Source organism: Triticum urartu, chromosome 2A (genome assembly GCF_056163025.1).
Source record: "Triticum urartu cultivar PI428250 chromosome 2A, HENAU_Tu73, whole genome shotgun sequence".
Taxonomy (NCBI): domain Eukaryota; kingdom Viridiplantae; phylum Streptophyta; class Magnoliopsida; order Poales; family Poaceae; genus Triticum; species Triticum urartu.
In genome coordinates, this window is record NC_141874.1 from 49,382,293 (window position 1) to 49,396,191 (window position 13,899).

The following is a 13,899-nucleotide window of genomic DNA, read 5'->3' on the forward strand; positions in this document are numbered from 1 at the left end:
GTGTTGCCATCTTCGCAATTGGGGTATAACCCTTTTTTGTGATCCTCTAACATGCGATCGAACTTCAGCTTCTCCTTTTGACTAATGCATTGCGTCCTTGCATCGACAATGACCCGGCGAAGATCATCATCATCGGGCACATCGTCTGGTTCCTCTTGATCTTCAGCAGCTTCACCCATGGCAGCATCATTGGGCACATCGCCTGGTTCCTCTTGATCTTCACCAGCTCCCCCCGTTGCAGCATCACCGTATTCAGGGGGCACATAGTTGTCATCGTACTCTTCTTCTTCGCCGTCTTCCATCATAACCCCTATTTCTCCGTGCCTCGTCCAAACATTATAGTGTGGCGTGAAACCCTTGTAAAGCACGTGGGAGTGAAGGATTTTCCGGTTAGAGTAAGACCTCGTATTCCCACATTCAGTGCATGGACAACACATAAAACCATTCTGCTTGTTTGCCTCAGCCGCATCGAGAAACTCATGCACGCCCTTAATGTACTCGCGGGTGTGTCTGTCACCGTACATCCATTGCCGGTTCATCTGCGTGCATTATATATAATTAAGTGTCCAAATTAATAGAAGTTCATCATCACATTAAAACCAAAGTGCATACATAGTTCTCATCTAACAACATATAGCTCTCCAGAGCATCTAATTAATTAAACCATACATTGAAACTATGTAAAACATTTCAATGCGAAAACAAATGCGATCATAATCGCAACCAAGGTAACAATTGATCCAACAGCATAATGATACCAAGCCTCGGTATGAATGGCATATTTTCTAATCTTTCTAATCTACAAGCGCATTGCATCCATCTTGATCTTGTGATCATCGACGACATCCGCAACATGCAACTCCAATATCACCTTCTCCTCCTCAATTTTTTTTATTTTTTCCTTCAACAAATTGTTTTCTTCTTCAACTAAATTTAACCTCTCGACAATAGGGTCGGTTGGCATTTCCGATTCACATACATCCTAGATAAATAAAATCTATGTCACGTTGGTCGGCATAATTTTCATAAACAATAAATGAACCAATAGTTATAAAGATAATATACATACCACATCCGAATCATAGACAGGACGAGGGCCGACGGGGGCGGATACCAAAACCATCGCACTATATAAGATGCAATAATAAATGTAAGAAAATGATACAAGTATCTATCTAAACATACAAGTAAGAATATTTTTCCTTTCAAAAAGAAGCACTACAAGAATCCTGTTAATACATGACGGTATAAGTCCGTCATGGACTAGCGTTAAACCGTCAAGGAAGGACACGCGTGATGGATTTGAAATCCGTCATGTATATCGCGTCATAATTTGACCACAATGCCATCCTTGACGGATATGTGAGACCGTCATGGATTCATGACAGTTTTTTACCGTCATGCATGGCACTTAACTGACATGCTCATAACGGCGTTAACATGTCTTCCATGTCATCATTTGACATGGATCTGACGTGGCAGCCCATACACTAAGCAGCCCAATTATAATTTCGGCCCATTATTTTTCATTACCTACCGCCATGTAGTAGTCGGCCCAATTGGAATCTCAGCCCATTAAATGTCAAATCTGTCCAAGGCCAACTAATTTCAGCCCTCTAGATTAGCCCATGTCGCATTTCTCTTGGTCCATGATTTTTTTAATTTAAGCCAATATTTTTTATAGAAAATACATGCTATGTAATTAAATAAAAGGAAATCACCAGAAAAATAACAATTTATGCAAAAGGAAAAAAGACCACAAAAACGCAAAATTACACACATGTCGAGACGATACCATGTGCTGGAGCAAAAACACAAGAAACTTCAATCTAGAAACAAGTGCCAAACAAGTGCCAAACAAGTGCTAGAGAACACCCTATGCTACTTTGCAGCCACTGCCTCCCAACGCTCAACAGACAGCAACCAGGGGTCATTCCCATGCCTTCCCGGACACAGATCCAGCCATCCCCGCCGACATCAGTGAAGGAAGTCACCATATCACCTCAACCTATGCTCCCAAGGACCGGCGCGACGTTGCCTGCACATAGAAAAATTGTAAGGCTAACTCAAAAGTATGGGTTTAAGCATGGGTTTTCGTACATACACAAAACTGTACCAAAGGTAAAGTGAACCATGCATGTTAGCTTCAAATAATGGTATTTTTACTGTGACGACAATGCAGCACAAGCTAGCAACCAACAATGTTTTCAGGATAACATAACATCATGTTTGAAATATCAAACATCAAAAGAAACAAAAGCACAGAAATTGATGATAAAGGTCCTGGTACATATATTCTTTCCCTTTCTTAATTTCACAACACACATACAGTCGCAATAAAGAGCAAATCAGTTCCATGGTTTGGTTCTACATATAGGTTAGTAAAAAAGGGCTAGTCAATGCAAAAGGGTCCAATCAGTTAGCTAGTCATTCATAAAGTACAATCATGTGAAAAAAGAAAAAGAAGAATAACAAGCGGCCTGGCAATGATGGATATAGTATTATGAGATCTGTGATGTTCATGAAAATAACAGAAAATGATAAAATTGGACCTGATTAAGACCATAGTGAAATCCAATGATGGACAGAAAGAAAATCAATCCTAATATAGCGAGTTCCCTATTGAGTTGAGATGATTACATAGAAACAAATCATGTGACCACCAGCCAGATCAAACATTTATGGATAGGGAGAAAGTGGCAGCTTTCGTGCCGCTACTGTACCTTGGATGCGCAGCATTGGATGGGGATCACGAGCACACAGCCGCACCTGTACCCAGTTCCATGGGACCTTGAGAACATGTACCGATTGTTGGCCGCCATCCTCCCTGCGGTTTGGCCTCAAGAGATTTCTTCCACCTCTTTAGAAACCAAAAAATGAAATGCAAGATCAGATCACAATTGTACGGATGGAAAAAAATATAGTCAATGTAACCTGTTTGCCAAGTTGAAGGAAAATATAAGAATAAATTGCAATATTTATTTTTCACCAAAAAAATAACAAGAAAAGATATCTAGTCAGTCCAATTTACCAAAATCTGGACAGTAACATTCTGAGTATTTAAGTGAAGATGTAGTAGGCAATCAAATGAATATATGGTGAAGGTGGATAAAATGAGGCAATCAACGACTTAGGCATGGGGTCCCATTCGTCGATGGAGAGCATCTGCTGCTCCAAATCAAACAAACAAACAAATATGTTTAGCCCACCAAGAACGGGAGCACTAACCAAACAGCCCCTATCCAGCAGCAATTTTAGGCAGTGACAGGTCAGCTAGATGAGTTAAAAGGTGAGAAATATGAATATTTTGTGTAAGGTAAACATAAAAAACTTTTTTGGTAGGACTAAAGAGCTCTTGAATGTTCTGAAGCGCAAAGAATTAGCTATACTACCCAGTAGGACTAGCGTCCGGCAAGCATTGACATGACACGTATGTCACTAACAAAATGATAAGAGTGTCAGGATCATGACGCTTTTACTGAAGTGGAATGTTTGTTCTTTCTGCTTTGTGGCTATTCTAAATAACCCCCTTCAAAACATGAAGAAGAATAAAAAGCTAGTAAGGAGAAAATGCAGCAAACCAAGATGGCTTGGTCAAATGCTTCAACTAAAATCTAGCTGGGCTGGAATTTAAATGCAGTATGTACACATTGCTTGCACATGTCAAATGAGCGATGAATGGATTATTTTTGCAGCACAGAAAGCAAACACTCTATTCATAACAGAAGAAATTCTGGATTTACACAAGTAATGGTTAAAGGTTGAAAGTTCAGTGGCACGGCTAATATAACAGTAAAAAAAGACGCCAATTGTGGAATCAAATTGGCAGCAAGATTTTTTCATACTTGGGCATGGAGAGCTCTATATAAATTTAACCAAGAAAATGGATCAATTTGACCTAAGCAGGACCAACCCGAAACCATGGTAATAAAACTTGAAGCTAGCTCGGTTGATAAATTTGTTACGGCTAAAACAAAATAGAAGCAAGGCCTGCACCATCCATCTCTCTCTCTCTGAAACCAACCACCCATGCATGTACAAAGTAAACTGGAACCAAGTCCAAGCTACTCCATGGATAGGATAGGATCAGATTGGACCAAAGAAAACTAGTTTGCTAGCTAGGCAGGAGCGGTGGCGGAGCGTGACAAAAAATCAAGAGGGGGGCAAATTTTAGAATAATAGCAAAATATACATGAAACATGGCAGCTCGGCTCATCGACAGTCGGTGGCGTGCAACAGTGTGCGACGCTGGCTCGGCGGTTGTGCGGCAGTTAGCAGTCCAAACAAAAATTGGAAAAACAAGATTGAGGAATTGCATGGACTACTTAGTAATCAAATTATCACAGATGAAAAGCATGGAGGCAAGCCGTGGAGACTTTTGACCGACAGAGCTTCACGTACCGGAAGTACGCGCATACAAAATCAATCAAGCTAGCTATGCACCTATGTGATGCGGCACACTAGAACGCTTAGTATTCATGGTTCAAAGAAAATTGCACTTTTGGAAGGGGGGCCATGTCCCAGGCTCCGCGAGTGGGCAGGGGGGAGGTAAACTAAAATGCTGCAAAGAGGAAGGAAGGGTCTTCATCTTACCACCACGGTGGTGCAGGGGCGCCGGATATGGCTGGCCGTGGCGGATCTGAAGAAACAGTGGGAGAAGGGAGGCCTTACTTGCTCCATTGCGGCGTCCCTGCATCTATTGAGCTGCAGCTGTGTGGCGAAGGAAATCAGGGAAGGAGATCAAATCAAATCGAATTGAAAAGATGGGCAAGGGCTGACCTTGAAGCGCAACCATGTGTGTGCTCACTCAGCTCTCATAGCCTCCATCCATGGATGGTCGATCTGGAAGGGGAGGAAGCAGCCTCCCACATTGACATCCATAATGGGATCCTTGACGAAGCCCTCTTCTCAGTCATGGGAGAAAGATGGATAGAGAGGGAGAGGACGCCGGTTGTTGCCGTGGTGGATCTGACCGCCGCCCGACCCGCAATAACGGCACCGGCGTCGCGTGCACTAGGTTCGCCTTCAGGGTCGTCCCCGCCTCCGGGAACAAGGCTATCGTCGCAGCGGTTGCGGGATCTTCCCCTAGAAGATGGCCATGGATGGGGAGGTGGCGGCGGCCATGGATGGGGAGGTGGCGGCGGCCATGGATGGGGAGGGTTGGGGATCTGGAAACAGTGAGACCTGGGGAGTCGGGGCTGACAAAGGAGATGGAAGAAGTCGATCGAGATCTACAGAGGAGTCGGGAAGGATGGAGTTGATTGCTTGTCGTTGGATCACAGAAGAGGAGATGGTCTGGATTTGCGATCCGTGGGACGGCTAGCTCAACCAATCACAACACGAGTTTTCCCTCACGCTGGATTGCCACATCAGCGCCATCCATCCATGACGATCCTAATGGTATATAAGAACAAAAAATATAGGCTTCGTGAGTCGACTCGTGACGGTTTTCGTGACGGCCCCTCTTTATTTGTCATAATGGGGCTACCGGGTTGGGGGGGCCATCCTCATGTTGCGTATATGTGACGGATTTTGCGACGAACCTGATAAACCGTCATAATTTGTGACAGTTTTTGGGAACGTCACCAGAAATCTGTCATGGATTAACAGGTTTTTTGTAGTGAAGATAAGAACAAGAGGCTCACCACGGTGGTGTCGGTGATGAGATCGGCGCGGGTGATCGACGGCGGTGAAGACGGGGACGGGGCGTGACGGACCGCTAAATCTAGACAAATCTCGAGGAAAATGGAGCTTGGAGGTCGAGCTTCGAGAGGAGAAAGCTTAAGTAGTGTGGCTCGGGCATTCCATCGAACACCTCATGTGCATAGGAGGTGAGCTAGAGCACCACAAAGCCCTCTCCCCCTCGGCCAGAAAAAACAGAGCACTGTGCTCTGCTCTTGCGCGAGGGGGTATATATAGGCACCTCATTGGTCCCGGTTGATGGCATGAACCGGGACTAAAGGGGAGCCTTTGGTCCCGGTTCAAGCCACCAACCGGGACCAATGGTGGTGGGCCAGGAGCGAAGCCCATTGGTCCCGGTTCGTCCCACCAACCGGGATCAAAAGGTCCAGATGAACCGGGACCAATGGCCCATGTGGCCCGGCCGGCCCCCTGGGCTCACGAACCGTTCTAGACTGAACCGGGACTAATGGGCTGACTCGGCCTGGACCAAAGCCCTGTTTTCTACTAGTGAGATCATATTAGATCGGATGGCGACGTAGGGAGAAGCAGCAAGCACCTTGATAAGTTGTGTTGTATCACTACTCGAAGCTAAGGATCAGAATTTTTTTCCAGGAAAAGCTAGTGATCAGATGTATATCAGTGAAAATAAAGTAGCTCTACCATCGATTTGTTAGTTTTTGCGTTTTATTGCCCACTTTTTAGCGGCGTGTCTCTGATCGCTAGCTTCTAATAGGCTATAAATGATTTTTTTTTGCCCTTTGGTTTTTGCTTTCCCGTTCCACTCTTTATATTTTATGCATTAATTTTCAGTAAAAGACAAAGTTTGATTAAAAAAATCAGAAATATGTTCACGAATTTGTGGTAATATACATTTTTTAATATACAGTGAACTTTTTTATATACAATGAGCTTTTTAAATTATATTCACTAAGCTTTTTTAATACACACTAAATATTTTTTTAATACAAACTTAATCTTTTTTAATATACATAGAACCCTTTTAAATATACGGTAAAACATTTTTATAATATACACTAAATAATATTTTGAACACATACTGAACAATTGATCGTGCATCCAAAAGTGTTAAAAATAGTTCGTGGATTCAGAAAATGTTCGCTGATTCAAAATAAATAAATCACAAAGCTCCAAAATTTTCATGAATTGAAAATTGTTCATATATTTGAAAATGTTCAAAATAATTAAAAACAAAATGCGAAGCAAAAGAAGCAAAAAAAAAAGAAATAGAAAAAAACCAAAAGAATAACCAGAAAACCAATAGAGGATGGAAGTGCAATCGGGACGAAACAAACTACAAGCCTAGTTGCAAGTTGAGGGAGGACTTGCAACTCGGACAACTACACAAAACTAAAATATCATTTGCGATTCGAGGATGGGTTTGCAATTGGGAGAATAATAAACTACAAGCCCAGTTGCGTGTCAAGCGTGGATTTGCAACTGGGATGAAAAACAAAATACATATCCAGTTGCAAGTCGGGGGTGGACTTGCAACTGGGGTAAAAACAAAACAACACCCTCCTGAGTTGCGTCAAGTGTGGACTTGCAACTGGGCCAACAGAAACCCCTAGTTGCAGGTCGAAGGTCTAATTGCAACTACTATGAAACAAGAACAAAAAAACAACACCCCCCGAGTTGGGAGTCGAGGGTGGACTTGCAACTAGGGCTACAAAACTACACCCTCCCGAGTTGCGAGTACACGATTGACTTGCAACTGGAGCAATTACAAACTATATCCCTCGAGTTGCAAGTCGGGTGTAGACTTGCAACTGGGGTGAAAACAAACAACAAAAGACACCCTCCCCGAGTTGCGAGACGGCGGTGGACTTGCAACTGGGGCGATTGCAAACTACATCCCTCGAGTTGCAAGTCGGGGGTGGACTTGCAACTGTGGTGAAAACAAAACAACACCCTCCCGAGTTGCGAGACGAGGGTGGACTTGCAACTAGGCCGACAGAAACCCCTAGTTGCTGGTCGAGGGTCTAATTGCAACTACTATGAAACAAGAACAAAAAACAACACCCCCCGAGTTGCGAGTTGAGGGTCGACTTGCAACTAGGGCAACTACAAAACTACACCCTCCCAAGTTGTGAGTACATGGTTGTCTTGCAACTGGGGCGATTGTAAACTACATCCCTCAAGTTGCAAGTCGGGGGTGGACTTGCAACTGTGGTGAAAACAAAACAACACCCTCCCGAGTTGCGAGACGAGGGTGGACTTGCAACTAGGCCGACAGAAACCCCTAGTTGCTGGTCGAGGGTCTAATTGCAACTACTATGAAACAAGAACAAAAAACAACACCCCCCGAGTTGCGAGTTGAGGGTCGACTTGCAACTAGGGCAACTACAAAACTACACCCTCCCAAGTTGTGAGTACATGGTTGTCTTGCAACTGGGGCGATTGTAAACTACATCCCTCAAGTTGCAAGTCGGGGGTGGACTTGCAACTGTGGTGAAAACAAAACAACACCCTCCCAAGTTGCGAGACGAGGGTGGACTTGCAACTAGGCCGACAGAAACCCCTAGTTGCTGGTCGAGGGTCTAATTGCAACTACTATGAAACAAGAACAAAAAACAACACCCCCCGAGTTGCAAGTTAACGGTCGACTTGCAACTACGGCAACTACAAAATTACACCCTCCCGAGTTGTGAGTACATGGTTGTCTTGCAACTGGGGCGATTAGAAACTACATCCCTCGAGTTGCAAGTGAGGGGTGGACTTGCAAATGGGCTGAAACAAAACAACACCCTCCCGAGTTGTGAGTCAAGGGTAGACTTGCAACTGGGCCGACAGAAACCCCTAGTTGCGGGTCGAGGGTCTAATTGCAACTACTATGAAATAAGAACAAAAAACAACACCGCCCGAGTTGCGAGTCGAGGGTGGACTTGCAACTGGGACAACTACAAAACTACATCCCCCAAGTTGCGAGTACATGGTTGCCTTGCAACTGGGGCGATTAGAAACTAGGGCGACTAAGTTGGATGAGCAAGGCCGACAAGTAGTCAGCTGACCCACGACGTGACACGATAGCCATGCGAGAAAACAACTCTTGATCAAGATTTGCATGACATTTAAAGCGAAAAGATGGCTGAGTGAAATTCATAAATTAAAAAAGAAAAAAAGAAAACAAAAAATAAATATAAATAAAAGACAAAAGATCATGAGTATAAAATACTTCATAATTTAAAACAAATAATGAAACAACAAAATAAAAACAAAAAAGTAAAATGACGAGGCAAAAATAAATGGAAAGACATGACGCCTTGTTTCCACAGCACAAGCACGCGAATGGCTCAAAAAAAGACAACCAGCTCTAAAGACTACAGGAGACCGGCACACACAAAAAATCGATGGAAATAATTCCACAATAGGAGCGGCCCAGGCAAAGCAAAGCTGGCACGAAGCGGCCCAGGCAACAAAATTTTGATACGCACACGTCTCAACAAACAAAAAGACAGGAAGCTCCTAAAAAAACAAGACACGAAGAAGTGAAGGCAAAAATCACGAATCTTAATATGTTATATATCTAATGGCTAGGAAGTTAGATGTGGGATAGTTATTTCACATTTAGATGTGAAATAGCAAACCTGATATATATATGACGACAGGCTCGATCGATCGGCACCGTATCCATTGACATTGTGCAAGAAACGAGGGCCCCAAAGCCAAGTAGCCAGCCAATCTTGCCACGATGTCGTTCTTCAACCTGCGTCTCTTCGCTTCCATGGCAATGGCAGACATCCTCCGCTTCCCAGGAGAAGACCTGCACGATCAGACGCCCCGGAGCTGCCCGAAGGAAGCAACGGCGGAACTCCCGCTGCCGGTGGGATCGTCCCGTCAAGAGCCCCAGCGCGTCGTGGACTGCTCGGAGGCGGACTCGACGCTCGCGGAGAGGAGGAGCTCCACCAGCGCTTGAAGAAATTCATGTGTGATGTGTTCGTGCGTGAGTTCGAGGATTGCTAGTACGTAGTAATTAATATACTTTGACAAGATTGTATGAATTTCAGTGTGCTAGTAGTACTGTAGTACAAAATAGAGGTACTATAGAAGCGTACGCGGATTTTTGTGTCTGCCGATTTTTTTGTAGTAACAAATATTCAGTAATCTGTAGTGCATTCTATGAAAATGTAGCATATGTATGCATGGTGATATTGCGAGAAACCTAACGGTGAAAACATATTCAATACTGGAATTTTCACATCGCGCGCCGGATGTAATGCCCTTCGCCGAGTACTAAAACACGGACACTTGGCACTCTCGGCAAATCCAGTTTCATGGTAAACTGTCATCTTTGCCGTCACTGCCTCACGGCAAAAAGGCACCGCACGACAAAACCTGCAGACGCTGAGAGTCGCTCACGGCAAAGAGGGGCCACGTGGCATGCCCATCCGCAACAGACGGCTCCATCAGTTACTGTGTATTTTACCGAGAGCCGCAGTTCGACACTCAGCAAAGCATATTCAACATTCTATTTTTTTTGGTGTGTTCTTTCTAACTGACATGTGATCCCACTGGTCACATTTATCAGCAAAAGTTTCAAATAACTTGCTAAATATTTTTGAAAAAAAATGACGATATCTTTGCCGAGAGCAGCTCTCAGCAATCCTCCTGACCAGTAGGATAGCGTGGCCCACATGGCAGCTGACAGTTTACATATCTTTGCCGAGAGCTAGTCTCGGCAATGCTCGCCTTCTTTTCCGAGAGCTGCTCTCGAAAAAGTTGTGGCACAACAGTAGATCTCCCAGACGATCATGTTTTCGAGAGGAGCTCTCGGTAGTATTTAGTTTTCCGAGCGTTGCTCTCGGAAGTATTTCCCATCCATTCTGTTGTTTAAGCTATTTCTTTTTTGATCCATGCAGATAAAAACAACTACTTGGCAGAAGGATCGTATATAGGCATAATTTGATCTAGTCCACACATATATAGGCATAATTTGATCTAGTCCACATATATATGCATAATTAGGGATAGTTCACATATTGTCACACACAAATCGAATATATTATCCTAGTAGACGTCACACACAAGTCGCGAATTCATACATATTGTCACTACCGTGCACGTCACAATAGAAGTACACTTGTTCATATATAGATCATCTTGAGGATGAGAGGCCATCGGTTAACATTCCGGAGGAGGAGGAGGGATATCACTTGCACTGCTTCGAGATTGCATAAGAACCTATAAGAGTAGAGTCACATGAGGGAAGTACACTTGTTCATATATAGATCATCTTGATAATGTTATACCTGTAGTTGATCCTCAAGCAGTTTCAACCTCTTGTTCGTGTCTTCCCGTTCCTTTTCTCTGAACTCCTGCTCAGCCTGCCGCCTTTGCTCCTCTTCAACAGCCCGCTGCGCCATTAAATCCTGTAACATGGCATTAGGCTCATATAGGTTGGAATGGTGCTATTTCGAGGCATGGACATAAATGAAAGGTTAGGATGCTAACCTTGAGACGCGCTATCTCACCTGATGCGGCGGTTGGGCGACTTAGTATGGACGGAGTTGAGCTGGTGCTCGACGCGCGTATCTCGTGCAGCTTGCGATGCGAGAGGTGGCGATCACCCCGTTGCAAAGGAGGTGGCGGCCATGGCCCTTCCCCTTGCCAGCAATGATAAGAAGCTCAGGATCAAGGGGCTTGGACGTAGGTTCGGCTTCCTGCCCGTGCACCTCCTGGAAGACCTCTTTGAAGGTCCCCCATTTCTCCTCCACCGACTCGCTGCAGAATTCGGCGCCATCCTCCCCCTTGTGACCTTCTTTCCAGGCTTCCAGGATGTGGACCGGGCGACCAACCTTCGCCTCCTGTAAAATTAACCATCAAGTTTAATGAACCAAGATGCACCGTGCGAAAAAGTTAACATCTTAATCCACATACCATGTGTTGCTTGAGAGCGGTTAGGTTACTGCATACGGATAAATTTAATATTATAGCATTTTGAATTTATCAAAAAAAAACTAATTACGTTACTGCATACGAATAAATTTGAAATTTCATGTGATGTGATGGGACTTGGTGACCCAGGAGAGGAATTTCTTTTTTGACAAATAATACCACGAGAACTTCTTGTATTATGGTGTGTGTGTGCCCCGTTGCCGGTTTTCTATATAAGAGCATTTGCAGCGCCAACCCTCAAAACAGTAGTATCCGATCCGGACTCTGGACGTAGCTGTCCGGACCTCAGAAGCCATCCAACGTCGATCCCCATCTGTCCGTGGATACTACCAGTACATATTTATTGTTCATTTTTCTTATAATTGACATCTAATTCTTACCCCAACAAATAAAAAAAATATAGATTTCCTATTCGATGCCTATAGCGATGGATAGTGGGCGACAACAGAAATCAGCCCCCTCCCATGATATGGGCCGGCCCAAGCCTGGAGCTTGGGAGGCACATAGTCCTTCTACCAATTTTTATATTGGTTTTCTCTTCTAAAATTTTGTTCATACCAGTTTTTACTTTTATTTTGTTTTTTTTTCTTTTTAACTACACGATCATTCTTAAATTCATATTTAAAAACATGAGCATTTTTAAAATTCATGGAGATTTTTTATATTCATGAATAGTTTTATAATTCAGAATTTTTTTTAATTTTGTGAACACTTTTTCAATAATAACTTTTAGATCCGTCAAGACCAATACCTATTTTTCAAAGTTAAATGCACCCGTTTTTAAATTCCAAATTTCTATAAAACGTACGTGTAGTAGTCCTTTTTTGGTTCCTTAATCAAACGAGGGCGCACCTGCATGATTTAGCAACTATCCTTTGCTACAAGCCAATAATATAGCAAAAAATAGGAGCTCCCAATAATATCGCCATACAGTTTTTGATATACGTAATCATTTAAATTGGAAGGAAGTCCATTTTCACTCGAAATTGTGCACCAATGGACAAAATTCCACGAAAGTCGGCTTTGGTACGATTTTGACCCCCCCCCCTCTTTGTGTGTGTGTGTGTGTGTCCCTGTCTCAACAATCACCATCACCGTCAGAGGTCATTTATCTTTGTGCTGAGGCTACTACATTTGGTGGCAGAGGGTCTCTGACGGCAGGGAGCCGATGCTGAGCAGGTATATCCCAAGCCCATGAATACTCGAGTTGTACTCATACTTGTTCATGTGGAAGTTCATGGGCTTCCCGTGGACCGAATCCTTCATGGTGAGCAGGTGCTCCTCGACATGGTGCATCATCGGGTGGGAGTGTACGTCAGTGAACACTTTGTGCTCCTTGTTATATTTCATGTCATGGTGAAGGAAGTCGAGGATCTTGTGGACGTCGATGCATTACGAGACGGTCATCGGTTGCTTCAACATCATCAAATGCCTTGTGGGGTCAATTTGGATATGCGTGCGCGCAAGAGATCACGTGGAATACGAGCAAAGCGATCGGGGACATGAAGAGAAGCGACCCAACAATGCCATGCCATCTCCCCCAAACCGCCTAAATCACACTAAAAACGTCAAAGAGGGATTTACCAAGTTAAAAAAAAATTGACAACCTGTTTGGTTGGGGGGGGGGGGGGGGGGAATAGTGGTAGGGAATCTGAAATTGAGGCGTACAAGACATATAATCCATTATTTGGTTGGGATGCTAAGGAGTTGATGAGGGAAGGGGAAAGGGATGGGATTAAGGGGGTCAATTCCCGTGCATCTCTTCCTACCCTCCACATGTTAATTCACATGGGATGTTACTTTATTTAAAATTCCCCATACTAACTCACACCGTGCACCAAACATGAGTTTGGGATAAAAATCAACTTCCCTTGTATAATTCCTTATTAAACTCCCACATGTATACTGCCATTACCTTTCTTCATTTAGGCCAAACACGTTGTAACTGTCACTACCAAGATCGACTTGAGGGGGGATTCGTTCATCGAGGCAAATTTGACGTAAAAAATGGACTTCTTCCATCCTTTTTTGAGGGTCTTTTTACTTATTATAGAGCAATAGGCTCATCATTGACTTTTATTGTTTGTTTGGCCGAGCTTATATAGGAGTAAACAATTATAGTGCTCGTTTTTTTTGTGGGAAACAGTTTTTTTAGGGGGAATTTGGAACGTGTTTTTTTTAAAGGGAATTTAGTACTTGGAACGTGTGAGGAGGGTTGTGGTAGCCCATCTAGGCTCTGAATTCTTTGCGGCCCATCCCATTCCCGTTCCGGGTAACAGCCAGTCAGCCAACAGGGCCCACCAG

General features: G+C 43.8%; 1 long non-coding RNA gene across 1 annotated transcript; it reads right to left on the reverse strand.

The window, feature by feature from the left end:
• Positions 1-1,657: 1,657 nt before the first annotated feature.
• Positions 1,658-5,257, reverse strand: LOC125540893 (uncharacterized). Its single transcript, XR_007297403.2, has 4 exons — positions 4,780-5,257; positions 4,594-4,710; positions 2,724-2,860; positions 1,658-2,038 (listed from the first exon to the last, which is right to left on the reverse strand). It is a non-coding gene; the product is annotated as an uncharacterized LOC125540893 (long non-coding RNA).
• Positions 5,258-13,899: the final 8,642 nt, after the last annotated feature.